The sequence below is a fragment of the Triticum aestivum genome, chromosome 5D, assembly GCF_018294505.1.
Source record: "Triticum aestivum cultivar Chinese Spring chromosome 5D, IWGSC CS RefSeq v2.1, whole genome shotgun sequence".
Classification (NCBI taxonomy): domain Eukaryota; kingdom Viridiplantae; phylum Streptophyta; class Magnoliopsida; order Poales; family Poaceae; genus Triticum; species Triticum aestivum.
Genome location: NC_057808.1, coordinates 148,042,321 through 148,056,744, shown reverse-complemented (window position 1 = coordinate 148,056,744; position 14,424 = coordinate 148,042,321).

Genomic DNA, 14,424 nt, shown 5'->3' with positions numbered 1-14,424 from the left:
CAGAAGCAGTTTCCCCCTCAGGTCAAAATGGTGAACATGATATACGCTACCCACATCCCCAAGAGGGAATGCAAGCGCGCGCTCAGGGACGTCCATGCGATAGAGCCAGTCAACCCAAAATTTAATCCATGGTAGTCATGCCCGATTACCTTCAATCGTCGGGATCATCCGACAAGTATCCGTCACGGTGGTTCGGCCGCACTGGTCCTTGACCCAATAATTGATGGATTCCACCTGACGCAAGTACTAATGCATAGCGGCAGCTGCCTCAACCTGCTCTATCAGGATACAGTGCGGAAAATGGGCATTAATCCATCACGGATCAAGCCCACAAAGACTACCTTTGAAGGAGTCATACCAGGTGTAGAGGCCCACTGTATGGGCTCAATCACACTAGAGGTTATCTTCGGATCTCCGGACAACTTCCGAAGCGAAGACTTAATCTTCGATATCGTCCCCTTTCACGGCGGCTATCACGCACTTCTTGGACGAACCGCATTTGCTCGATTCAACGCGGTGCCACACTATGCTTATCTCAAGCTCAAGATGCCCGGACCATGCGGCGTCATAATAGTTAATGGAAACACGGAATGCTCCTCCGCACCGAGGAGCACACCGCTGCCTTAGCAGCAGAAGTACAGAGCGGCCTTTTCAAGCAGAACCTTAATTCGGCGGCCGAGCTCCCGGACACTGTCAAGAGAGTCAAGACTATTCTGCAGCAGGATGGCTCGGCTCGTCAAGAGCTCGATTAGCAATTCGGCCTTCGTCCCAGTCCTGATCAAGTGGCGGCATTCGTACCACGCGTACATAACCACGCACTAAAAATACCACGGGCATGGACGGAGGCATAACTAGTTTGTGATCCACAAATACGGCTCGACCGCCCAAGGAAACACATACTTTCACTATTTCCTTTTTTCTCCTTTTCAGGTTTCTTTTCCACAGGCCTTACCTGACGGCCTGATCACCGGTCCTTTCGAACGATAAATACACCAAGATGGCAAGAAGGATGGACGTATCGGGGAATTTCTTGGTGGTCTCTTAACGATCACTCTACCTGTTTTGAAGACCCACATGCAGCTCTCCCTTGGTTGTGGCATGTTAAATAGCCTATTGCTTATTGCACTATTTGTATGAATGCGCTTTGATGTATTAATCAAATTATAATGGAAACAGTTTGCGGCCAAAATTCTACGGCTCTAGCTTACTACCCTTTCTTCTTTTCTTTTTTGATAAGTTTATCAAATAGCACCCGTACACTTTGGTACGTTCCAATTTGCCAGGGGCTTCATAGCGCCTCGCAATACGGCAACAAAGTCTGAACACTTCTTAGAGTATAGTTCGGCACCCTGAATTTAGCACTATATGAATTGGCTCCGAATCATCTCTTTGGTCAATAGTTGGGTTGCCCGGCTCCTGTGCTTGCTACCTTACGTTCCGTTATATCGGCTAGGGTAGTAAAGGGAGAACTACTGTGATTGTTCCCTAGTTTACCCGGATGAGCACCTCAGTAGAGAAAGCCGAAAACTTACTATCATGATGCGGCGAGAGCCAATCAGCTCTTCGGAGGTCTCAAATCTTTAGAGATTTTCTCCGCATTACGTAGGGATCGGTACTTACCCGATCAGGTGTTTACAGCATCCTAGTTGGGATACTAGGGGCTGCGCCTATATTTTTATTGCAAACTCCTATGGCTAAGTGAGGGTGTTAAAGCCGCATAGTCCGATTGTCTGGTTCGTTGCGCTAAACACCTCCTTCAAGGACAAAACAATTGGGTCAAGAGTGTTTAGATTAAAATCCTAACACCCCCGTACTACCTACGTGGGGCTAGAAGCCGACGACTGGCCAACTCTCAGATTTCACACAACACGGCCCCACAGGAGGTGAATTTTTTAAACAAACATTATATTACATAACGACTTTGTTTCATCATACAAGGCAGAGACAACTTGAATGTATTCATTCGAAAATAATGTCTTGCGCACATTGTGTCGCCACAATACGAGACACCTCCAGGACGTCTTCAAAATACCGCTTGGGCGTGCGGTGCTCCTTGCCCTCAGGCGGTCCCTCGGTCACAAGCTTGACGGCGTCCATCTTCGCCCACCACAACTTGATGCGTGCGAAGGCCATGCGCACGCCCTCGATGCAGACTAACCACTTGACGATGTCCAGCCGAGGGCAGGCATTCACCAGCCACTTCATGAGCCTGAAGTAGCTGTTGGGTATAGCTTCAGTAGGCCACAGCCGGATTATTAAATCCTTCATGGCCAGTTCGGCCACCCTATGCAGTTCGACCAGCTGTTTTAGCTGATCGCTCAAGGGCACTGGATGTTCTAGCGCAAGATATTGCGACCAGAACAGCTTCTCCGTGGAGGTCCCTTCTTTGGCACGGAAGAATTCCACAGCGTCAGAAACACTGCGCGGCAGATCCGCAAACGCCCCTGTAGAACTCCAAATCCGGGTCAGTAAGAAATACTTCTTCTTCACATACTTCCTTTGCATACTAAATGCCTTACCCGCCGCGATTTTCTTGGCCTCCTGGATCTCCTGGAGGGCACCCTGGGCTTCAACCCGGGCCTCTTCTGCACTTTGGCGAGCCTTGGCTAGTTCGGTCTCTTGAGCCGAAACATCGTGCTCCAAGGTCTCACATTTTTTCACGGCATCCTGGACCTCCTGCTGGGCCTCATTAAGCCTGGCCTCATGCCTCTTACGAGCGGCTTGTTCCTTGGCAGCTTTCTCCTCGGCTTCGGCCAGGGCCTTTTTAAGGACCTCAACCTCGGTCGCCGCTCCTACAAATATTATGGCACTACAGTCAATACACATCATTCATTCATTCTGAGTATACAGCAAGTCGCAACATACCTTGCTTATCCTCCACCTGCCTTTTTACAAGGCCGAGCTCTTCTTCGGCCCGCTCCAGACTCTGCTTTATTCCGGAGACCTCCATAGCATGAGAGGTTGCGGCCAGCAACGACGCCTGCTTATGCATATAAGACATCTTTAGTTAGTTCCCTGCGAAAATAAATTGATCCTCTATCCGGCTTTTCTTTTCGAACATCAGACAGTGTCTCAGGGGCTACTGTCTATACTAGGACTTTTTCTTTTGTGTCGCTTACCTCAAAGCCTGTTAGCAGGCTGCCGCAGGCTTCGGTCAGTCCGCTCTTGACGGACTGAACCCTCTTAATCACCGTACCCATAAGGATACGGTGTTCCTCCAAATGGAAGCGCCACATAGCGCTTCCAGTAGATTATCTGGTGCCTCTGGTTGGACAGAGGTCCCCGGCGGGATAGGCACACCTCCTTCTCTCGAAGGAGGCTGCATGCCAGATTCTGGAGCCGTATAGGTCTCCAGAACCGTATCCAGTTGGGGGCCGAACTGAACATGGCCCCCATCGCCAGTCTCCATGGGGATCTGCTCCCCCATGTGTCCGGCGGCCGCGGTTTCGCCCTCCAACGCCACCCTGACAGCCTCCTGAACCTCTCCCTGGCCTGGGAAGGTCCTTCGGGACAGCACCTCGGCGTCGCCCTTGGCCGTGGGAGAGTAAGCGGCCGGCGGTGACTCGCTGGCCATCGCCTTTGAATCCAACGAACCTCTTGATGAGGATCACTGGTAGCTGTTGTGGGCCGGACTGCAATAGCATAATTATCCATATTAGTACCATGAAGAGGAGAGGCCAGATACATGGACGTATACGGGTTTTTAGTACTTACGATGCGGCCAGGGGCTTGCTACGGGGGCCTCGCTCTGGGCTGCTGTCGACGTCCCTTGCGGAGTTATCCGCGAGGGGGCCCTTACCCCTCTCGGGCGCCTCTGCCTCCAGATTTGTGGAGGTCGCCCTCTTCTTCCTTCCCTCGTCAGGGGGAGAGTTGCTTTCTTCCTCCTCCTCGTCGTCGTCTTCGGCGGCAGAGGAGTGAGTCTTGTCTTCGGACGACACGTCCGAAACTCCTTTTCGGCGAGGGCCACATTTGGCCCCATTGGCCTTCTTCTCCAGCGCCTTGTAGGGCGCCGGAATCAGCAGCTTTGCCAGGAGCGGGATGACTGGTTCCTTGGGTAGCGGAGTCGAACACCGAATCCTCTTCGCTTTCTCTATCCATACCTGAAAAATAAATAGTGAAGTTTTAGATATCTTCCTTGAACAAGCAAGTAGAGGATGCACCTTGATGTGAAGGACTTAACACACTGGCGGGATGGGCAAGATAGTGCGGATTATGACTGTCTGCTGGGTTATGACTGTATGCCGAGTTATGATTGTATGCCGGGTTATGATTGTCTGTCGGGTTATGACGTCCTGCCGGTTTACCACCTGCCGGTTTACCATCTGTCTTAACTATCCGTCTTAACTGTCTGCCATAACCATCTGTCTTAACTCTCTGCCGGTTTACCAAGTCCCATCCGGGTTATAACTCCAGTCGGGTCATACCGCGGGGTATATCCCCGACAGGCAGGATGGGCAAGATCGTGTCCGTGGTCCGAGTCTATGTCCGTCGGCGTCTCATTGCCCTGAAAGAGCAACTTCCAGACATCTTCGTGAGTGGTTCTGAAGATCCTTTCCAAGGTCTAGTGCTTCCCCGAATCAAAATCCCATAAAGGGAAGGCTCGGCTCTGGCACGGAAGGATCCGGCGAACTAGCATCACCTGGATCATGTTGACGAGCTTGATGTTTTTATCCACCATGCTTTGGATGCGCGTTTGCAGCGCTATCAGTTGGTCCGATGAAGACCAATTTTGGCCCTTCTATAGCACCAAAGTTTCTGCCACTCCTTGACAGTCTCCACAAATGTGCCTTTGGGCCATGTGACATTGGGCATCTTGCTCACCATGCCACCCCTGCACTCTGTGTGTTGGCTGTCCACACCCTTCGGCTTCACGTTGAAGATGTTGAGCCATAGTCCGATGTGGGGAGGAATGCGGAGGAAGGCCTCATACAGGACAATAAATGCCGAGAGTTTGAGGAAGGAGTTTGGGGCTAGATCATGGAATCTGAATGTTATTGTCGAAACTGAACGCAATGGTAGCAGAGAGGCACTTCACATGGGATAGTTTAGGGAGGGCCTGCAGTTCATCTTCAACCTGCACCCCCCTGAGCCACCAGCCACCACAAGCCGAACCCCGCGCTGCCTCGCCACCCCGAAACAACTCCCCACCACCTGTCTGCCGTCGCCTCGCCGCCCCGAAACAACTCCCCACCGCCGTTTCACCGCCGCCCCGGCCAGCCCTCTAGCCATCCTCCCTGCGCCCCTGTAGTGGCCCGACCTCAAATGGTCATGTCTCTGTCCTTCAGTGTCATCCCTGGATCGGTAATTCTGACACACACAGTACTCGAAGGATTTAAAACAGAGTAGCAATCACACACTTATTACATTGAATGTCTCAAAAGAGAACGTATTACAATAAATATGGCTTAAGGCCATCTAATACGATAACAGCGGAAGGCTTGGAAGATAATGTGAGTCCATCAACTCCAACGGCATAGCTGAGCTGCACGGCAATGACCTAACGAACCTTACTCCTCGTCTGAAAAGTCTGCAACATGATACGTTGCAGCCCGAAAATGGGTCAGCACATGGAATATGCTGGCAATATAACACAGTAGAGCAAGAACAGAATAATGCTATCACTACATGCATATTTGGCTGGTGGAAAGCTCTATGGTTATAGTTTTGCGGAAAGCCAATTTTTTCCTACAACAAAGGAATAGATTTTATTTAACTATCATGGTAGTTGAAACATCATTGAGAAGGTTCCTCCAACTCAATCCCAATTAGAAGTAATTATCAACCCAACAATATTAATTTAGAGTGATGAGATACATATGGTAATCCAAGTACTAGATACTCAAGACTGTCCATAACCGGCGACACGGCTAACCATGATTAGATTGTACACTCTACAGAGGTTTGCGCACTTTTCCCCACAAGACTCGATCTCCTCCGTTGGATTTCTCGCACTACATGGTTTTGAGAAATGGATGACCGAGACACAATCTTTCGGAAACATTAACTCTTTACTCCGGGCAGACCATACCAACCTACATCCCTCTACCTGCTGATCCACCTCTTCAAGAGCTCATGCACCTTACTCAACTATGCTAGAGCCCATAATAGCTTGTGGCTGCACACGGAAGTTTCTAGCATGAAATATCTCAGTTCCCTGGGAGCCTGGGTGGCGGACCTTAGGATTATCACACGGGTACTCCGGGATATCCTAGGATAACACTGGATTCTCCAGGTGCCCGACAAGCAATCCACCCAGATGTTTATTAAAGTTGCCACCTTAAGTTGAACCATTAATTAAGAATCTCACATCTGTCATGGATTCACTCACCCAAACCACGTCTATGAGCATAGCATAGCAATATAAGCAATACGTAGAAGTAACTCCCAAGGGTTTGATAATAAAGGGCAATAGGTTCTACCTCATCAACTACTTCCCAATCCACATGTTAATCACATCCTAATCATGCAATGTTTGAGGATTCGAGCTAATGCATAAAAACTGGGTGTGAAAAGAGTGTGATCAATGTGTTACTTGCCTTGCTGATGATCCGCAAAACCTAGAGACTCGTAGTAGCACGCTTCGCACTCCGGGTGTTCTATCACAAACAAACAATAGCATACATAAGCAATCAAGCAAAGAAACATGGGTAAATCTCAAATAAGAAGATCTAACCAGAAAGTTAAACTTAAGAACTCTGGTTTGCAAAAAGAATCAAATCAAACGGAGCAACGAAACTCAAACTGCGAAAGTAACAAGATCCGTTTACTAATCTGAACTAAAGTCAAAATTTATAGTACCAAAATCTTGTTCAAGTTGATACAGCAGAAAGAGTGTTTCGAGACGAAGATCTAGGCGCTTGAATCGCCTGATTCCGATAAATGAGCGAAAAGATAAACTAAAACGAAAATCGGATCAGAAATCACGATCGAAAATAATCGCGGAAAATCCGAGAAAAAGAAAAACTGACGAACAGGCTAACGAACGAACGTTCGCTGTCTGCGGCTAACGAGTCAACACCGTTCGTTAAAATGTACGTATGGACGAACGTCCGCTAACTAAACTAAACCGGGAAAAAAATTAAATCCGATCTATTCTAAAGAAACGAAAAGTAGGGTTTTCTAAAAAACCCGAATCGGTTTAAAAATAAAACCGAACAACAGCGGCGGCGTATACCTCCGGCGAGGCTCTGACGAGGCGGGGCGGCTCCGGCGGGGTCCGGCTGCAGCGGCGGGTTGCGCGGGTGGTGCGGGGCGGCGACGGCAGGCGGCGGGGGCAAACGGCAACGGCGGCCGGCGCTACGCGGCGGCGGCTTTGGCAGGCGGCGGGTCGGGTGGTGGTGGTGGGCGTCGGGGGCGGCGTATATAAGGAGGGGGGCGGCTGGCTTGGGGAGGGGGAAGGCGGCGCGGGGATAGAGTCCCGGTCGGACTCGGCGACGGCGGCGGCGGTCGTGGTCTCCTGGAGGGAGACGGCGGCGTGGGGCGGTTGGGCCGGCCGGGCTCGGTTGGGCTTCGGCCCAGCCGGGCGCTGAAGATTTTTTTCAAATAATTTTTCCAAAATTTAAATAAATCCTAGCAAATAAAATAGAAATCTAAAAATACCAAAACAAATTTTCACCATCTAAATAAAATATTTAGAACGAGATGAACATTTTCTTGGCCCTAAAATGCAACTTTGAAAAACGTGCAATTTTTCTAATTCAAATAAAATAGCAATAAACTCCGAATAAAATCCAATATTTGATTTTAATATTTTTCCTCCAATATTTCAATTATTTTGGAGAAGTCATATTATCTCCTCTCATATATTTTAATATGAAATATTTTCGGAGAGAAAAATAATTAAAACCAATAATCCTCGTTTCAATATTTGATAAAACTCAAATATGAAAACAGGGAAATCCCCAACTCTCTCCGAGGTTCCTTGAGTTGCTTAGGATTTCGAGGATCGCGAAACGAAATGCAACAAAATCTGATATGCATGAATGATCTGTGTATAACATTCCAAATTGGAAATTTGGGATGTTACAAACCTACACCCCTAAAGATGAATCTCGCCCTCGAGATTCGGGTTGGCTAGAAAATAGGTGTAGGTGGTCTTTGCGAAGATCATCCTCTCGTTCCCAGGTGGCTTCATCCTTGGTATGGTGACTCCACTGAACTTTGCAAAAATTGATAACCTTGCTGCGGGTGACTCGGCTGGCAAATTCAAGAATCCTGACTAGCTTCTCCTCGTAGGTCAGATCGCTGTCCAACTGAATCGCCTCCAACGGCACTGTATCTCTTAACGGTATATCGGCCATCTCAGCATGACACTTCTTCAACTGTGAAACATGAAACACATCATGAACTCATGACAGTCCTTCAGGTAACTCCAACTTGTAGGCAACTTCTCCCATACGTTCCAAAATTCGATACGGTCCTACAAATCTCGGGGCTAACTTTCCCTTAACTCCAAAACGTTTCACTCCTCGCAGAGGTGACACTCGCAGATATGCTCTATCTCCAATTTCATAGGTTATTTCCTTGCGTTCGAATCTGCATAACTCTTATGTCTGGACTAAGCTACCTTTAATCTATCTCGGATCAACTTAACCTTTTCTTCAGACTCCTTGATCAAATCTGGTCCAAACAACTGTCGGTCTCCTACTTCTTCCCACATCAACGGTGTTCCGCACCTTCGTCCGTACAGGGCTTCGAATGGTGCCATCTTCAAACTAGCTTGATAGCTATTGTTGTATGAGAACTCTGCGTAGGGCAAATTGTCATCCCAACTTGATCCATAATCTAGCGCATAGGCCCTCAACATGTCCTCCAGAATCTGGTTGACTCTCTCAGTCTGTCCATCCGTCTATGGGTGGAATGCTGTACTGAACTCCAATCTCGTTTCCAAAGTCTGGTGCAGTTGATGCCAAAACTTCGAGGTAAATTGTGTTCCTCTATCTGATACTATGGTCCTCGGAACTCCATGCAGACATACGATCCTGGTCATGTATGTCTTGGCCAACTTCGCACTTGTATAGGTGGTTTTCACTGGGATAAAGCGAGCCACTTTGGTCAAGCGATCAACTACTACCCATATAGAATCATATCCTGATTTGGTCCTAGGCAATCCGGTGATAAAATCAAGCCAAGTTTATCCCACTTCCATTCGGGTATCGACATAGGCTGTAACAATCCTGCTGGCTTTTGATGCTCACCCTTCACTCTCTGACATACATCACATACGGCTACATACTCGGCAATATCCTTCATCATACCAGTCCACCAGAAACGTTCCTTCAAATCCAAATACATCTTGGTGTTTCCGGGGTGTATCGAGTATGGTGAGTCATGAGCCTCCTGAAGTATTAACTTCCTGATCTCTCTGTTATTGGGCACATAAACATGGTCCTCAAACCATAAGGTGTCGTGCTCATCCTCAAGAAAACCTTTGGCCTTTCCTTTGCCCATTCTCTCTTTTATCTCCGCAATCTCTTAGTCATCCTTCTGAGCTTCCCGAATCTTTCCTAACAATGTAGACTGTATCTCCATTGTTGCAACAAAACCTCTAGGAACAATCTCCAATCGAAGTTCCTTGAGATCCTCTGCTAACTCCTTTGGCAATCCCGTGCTTACTAGGGTATTAGCATAACTCTTCCGACTCAAAGCGTCTGCTACGACATTGGCCTTGCCTGGATGATAGTGAAGCTTCATGTCATAATCCTTTATAAGCTCCAACCATCTCCTCTGCCTAAGGTTCAACTCCTTCTATGTGAAAATGTACTTCAAACTCTTATGATCCATGTACACATCACAACGGTTTCCTATAAGGTAATGTCTCCAAGTCTTGAGCGCATGCACTACAGCTGCTAACTCCAAATCATGCGTGGCATAATTCAATTCGTGCGGTTTTAGTTGTCGTGAGGCATACGAAACAACTCTTCCGTCCTGGATAAGCACTTCCAAGTCCTAGGCGAGAGGCGTCGCAATACACATGGAAATCCTTGCGTATATCCGGCAGAATCGGCACTGGGGCTGTAGTCATTGGCTTCGCAATCTTGGAAAAATTCTCAATGAATCTCCGATAGTATCCTGCGAGTCCAAGAAAACTGCGGATCTCGCTAACTGAAGTGGGTGCCAACCATTCAGTGACTGACTAAACCTTGGTGGGATCTACTGCTACACCTTCTCCTGATATAACATGTCCAAGGAATCCGACTTCCTTCAACCAAAACTCACATTTGCTAAACTTGGCATACAATTGGTGTTCCCCGAGTTTCTCGAGAACTAAACGCAAATGCTCTTCGTGCTCCCCCTCATTCTTCGAGTATACCATTATATCATCAATGAACACCACAACAAACTTATCCAAATATTTCATGAACACTTTGTTCATCATGCTCATGAAATAGGCAGGGGCGTTAGTCAGTCCAAATGACATGACCGTATATTCATACAACCCGTACCGTGTGGTGAATGCTGTCTTTGGTATATCCTTCTCTCGAATCTTCAGCTGGTGATATCCTGATCGCAGTTCGATCTTTGAAAACACCTTAGCTCCTTGCAGCTGGTCAAACAAATCATTGGTCATCGGCAGTGGGTATTTGTTCTTGATCGTCACCTCATTTAACGCACGATAATCAACAATCATTCTTAGAGACTTATCTTTGTTCTCAACCAAAAGCACTGGGGCTCCCCATGGTGATGAACTCCGTCGAATGTAACCTTTCTCCAATAACTCCTTGATCTGCTTCTTAATCTCCTCCAGATCATTTGCGGGCATCCGGTATGGTCGCTTCAATATAGGCCCGGTGCCTAGCAACAGTTCTATCAAAAACTCGATGTCTCGATCCGTGAAAGTGCGTTATATCGACTAGAGGGGGGGGGTGAATAGGCGATTTTTATAAATTCTTCACTGAGGAATTTTTGGGTGAGGAAATTCCTTAGCGAAGAACTACTTGCAGCGGAATAAGTACTCAAAAGTATGCATAGCAGAACACAAGCATAGTCATCATGATGAAATGAAAACAAGCACAGAGTACAGAAAGCGTAAACACATGATAGCACAGGATGAAGACAAACAGACTGAGGAAATTGAACTGAGGAAATTGAGGAAGTCTTCAGTCAAAGTCTTCAAACACAGATATGAACAAGCATACAACACATTAATGAGGAAATGGAAGAGTTGAGGAAATAGAACCAGTAAGCTTGGTGAAGACAATGATTTGGTAGACCAGTTCCAACTGCTGTCTCAGTTGTACGTCTGGTTGGAGCGGCTAGGTATTTAAACCTGAGGACACCCAGTCCCGGACACACAGTCCTCACAGTATTCTCCTTGAGGTAAGGTCACACAGACCTCGCCCCATCACTCGTGGTAAGTCTTCAGGTGACTTCCAAACCTTCACAAACTCGGTCACTCGGCGATCCACAATTTCCTCTTGGATGCTCTAGACCATGACGCCTAACCGTTTGGAAGAAGCACAGTCTTCAAAGGTAACAAGCGTCGGATCCACGCAGGATCAATCTCTTCAGTGATGCTCAATTACTTTGGGTTTGTAGGTGTTTGGGTTTGGGGTTTTTCCTCACTTGATGATTTTCACTCAAAGTCCTCGGAGGATGCGATGCTCTCAAATGACAAGTGTCAGTTTCTCTCAGAGCAGCCAACAAGCTAGTGGTTGTAGGGGGCGGCTATTTATAGCCTAGGGAGCAGCTCGGCATGATAAGACATAAATGCCCTTCAATGATATGACCGTTAGGAGGGTAGATATTTTGGGACAGCTAGCGCATAGCACAGCAACTGTCGGAAATTTAAGTATCAAATTCCTCAGGGCTATCATGTTCCTCACTGTGTAGGCAATCCGCACTGGCGGATTCCTAACTCCTCAGTCAGAACAAATTCCTCAGCGACTAGAAGAACTTCGTCTCTGTCACTGAAGAATATGACTGAACTGTATGAGGTTTCCAATGGCTTAACTAGAAGGGATTGGTAGGTGTAGGATTTTGAGTTGAGCATCACATGGAAATTTTTCCTTAGTATTTCCTCGACCCCCTTTAACAGTACGGTGTTTCCTATGACTCAAGAAAGAGAAAATGAAACTACGAAAACAAAAGTCTTCATGCTTCATGTTCCTCAAATGAATACCAAGTCTTCAAGGTCACACCAATTTCTTCACTTTCAAAGTCTTCAGAAAGTCTTCAGAAATACCAAAGTCTTCAATCGAAGAACTTCATTTTTAGGGGTCGACTTTTGCTGTAAATATCAAACTCCTCATAGAGTTATAGACCTGTGTACACTCATAAACACATTAGTCCCTTAACCTATAAGTCTTCAATACACCAAAATCACTAAGGGGCACTAGATGCACTTACAATCTCCCCCTTTTTGGTGATTGATGACAATATAGGTTAAGTTTTCAACGGGGATAAACATATGAAGTGTAAATACAGATATTGAGGAATTTGATTGCAAGATATAGAAGAACTCCCCCTGAAGATGTGCATAGTGAGGAATTTTCTTTTGAAGCAATGCACACTTTGAAGAATTGAATCATGGAGATCTCCCCCTATATCTTGTAATTCATACACGCATTTGACATAATATATGAAGAATTTGAAATGCATGATGAAATGTGGGGACTGATGTAATTCAGCATGCGTGCAATAACATTAACGAGGAATAAGCATGCAGAAGAAACAACAAAAGTATCAGGCCACCATAGAGTTTAAGTTTACAACTCAATCCGACAAAGTCATCAGAAGAACGAGAGTTGTAACTTTAGAAAAAAAATGCCCATAAGATAGACCCGCTTGAAGACTAACTCAAATTTCTCCCCCTTTGTCATCAAATGACCAAAAGTGTCGAAAATGAGGACTAACGCCCCTGAAGAATATCAAGGTGATGAAGGAGCGTCAGCGTTGTTGGGGTCATTTGTTGTAGTAGGGCCTGTCGCAGTGTCGTCCAAATCTTCATGTTCATCAGTGTCACGTGATGAAGAATAGGAGTTGGCCACCAAGGAAGGAACCTTGACCTTCTTGTACTTCTTCGGAGGAGGTGCAGCCCAGTCAAGATCTTCCTTGAGACCCATTTTCTTCAGATCTTCTTCACTATAGACTTGAGACAGAACAACCCAGGTGCGGTTGAGGGTTTGATGAAGCTAGTAGTGGTTTTTCTTCACTGCATTGTGGGTAGCAGTCATGTTGTGAAGAATTGAAACAAACTGACGCTTGACCCATTTATGATTGCGATCAACCTTCTGATGAAGACTGAGGAGAAGCTCGCGGTCAGTCATCACCCTGGGTGCTGTGCCTTGAGGATTTTGCCTGGGTGCGTTTGCGGCAGAGTCATGGGTGGCAGAGTCATCATTGGTGGAGTAGGATGCAGCCTTGCGAAATTGTCCATCCAATGGACGAATGCCTTCATCAATTACAGCAGTAGCCTTGCCCTTTTCATCAGCTGAGGAAAATGTCCGTTTGAGGACTTCAATTGGGGGCAAGTAGCTGCAATGGTTCAGTGTATCAGCTTTATAGTTGAGTGAAGACCTTGTCCTGATGAATCTCATAATCCAAGGTGCATAAGGCTTCAACTCAAACAGTGACATGGCGACATTGGCCAGAGTCCTCATGAAGAAATCATGGAAGTTGACGGGAACACCATGAATGATATTGAAAAGAAGATTCTTCATGATGCCAACGACTTCTTCTTCATTCGAGTCGTGGCCTTTAATTGGACTCAATGTCTTCGTCAGAATGCGATAGACAGTCCGAGGCACATACATCAATTCCTTCACAAGGAATTTTGTTCTTGGGGCCTGACCTAGCTTCAAAGGCTTCATCAGCACTTGCGTGTAGTGATCGGTAAGCTCAGGTTCATTGTAGACGCAACAAGCACCTTCAAGGGGAGGACTGAGTGGTAAGGCACGAAGCAATTCAGTAGCTGGTGCCTTGTAGTGAGTGTTTTCAGACATCCAATCCAGCACCCATGAATTCACATCTTCAGAATTTCCGGTGATGTGCAGCATCGCATAAAATTGAAGAATAAGTTCTTCATTCCAATCACAGATGTCAATGCAGAAATTTAACAATCCAGCGTCGTGAAGAACACTGAGGACTGGCTCGAAGCATGGCAGAGATTCCATATCCACGTGAGGAATGTGCTCATGATCGAAGACTTTGTCTTTGTTGAACAGCACTGAGGAATAGAAATTTGCCTGGCTGGCAGTCCAGAAACGCCTCTTCCTTATGCGAGCAGAGTCATAAGGGTTGTAATCAGTGAAGAATACATGCTCGCCAAAGAAGGCATCAGCCTTGAATTTTTGCTTCCTGGAGAATGGATCCTTTGGTTTGGGCAGAGGAGTGTCAGTGAGTTGCATCACAACCTCAGGAATCGCAATCTCAGGTTCTTCAGGCTGAGGAATTTCTAGTTCCTCTTCAGTGGCAGCCTGGTTC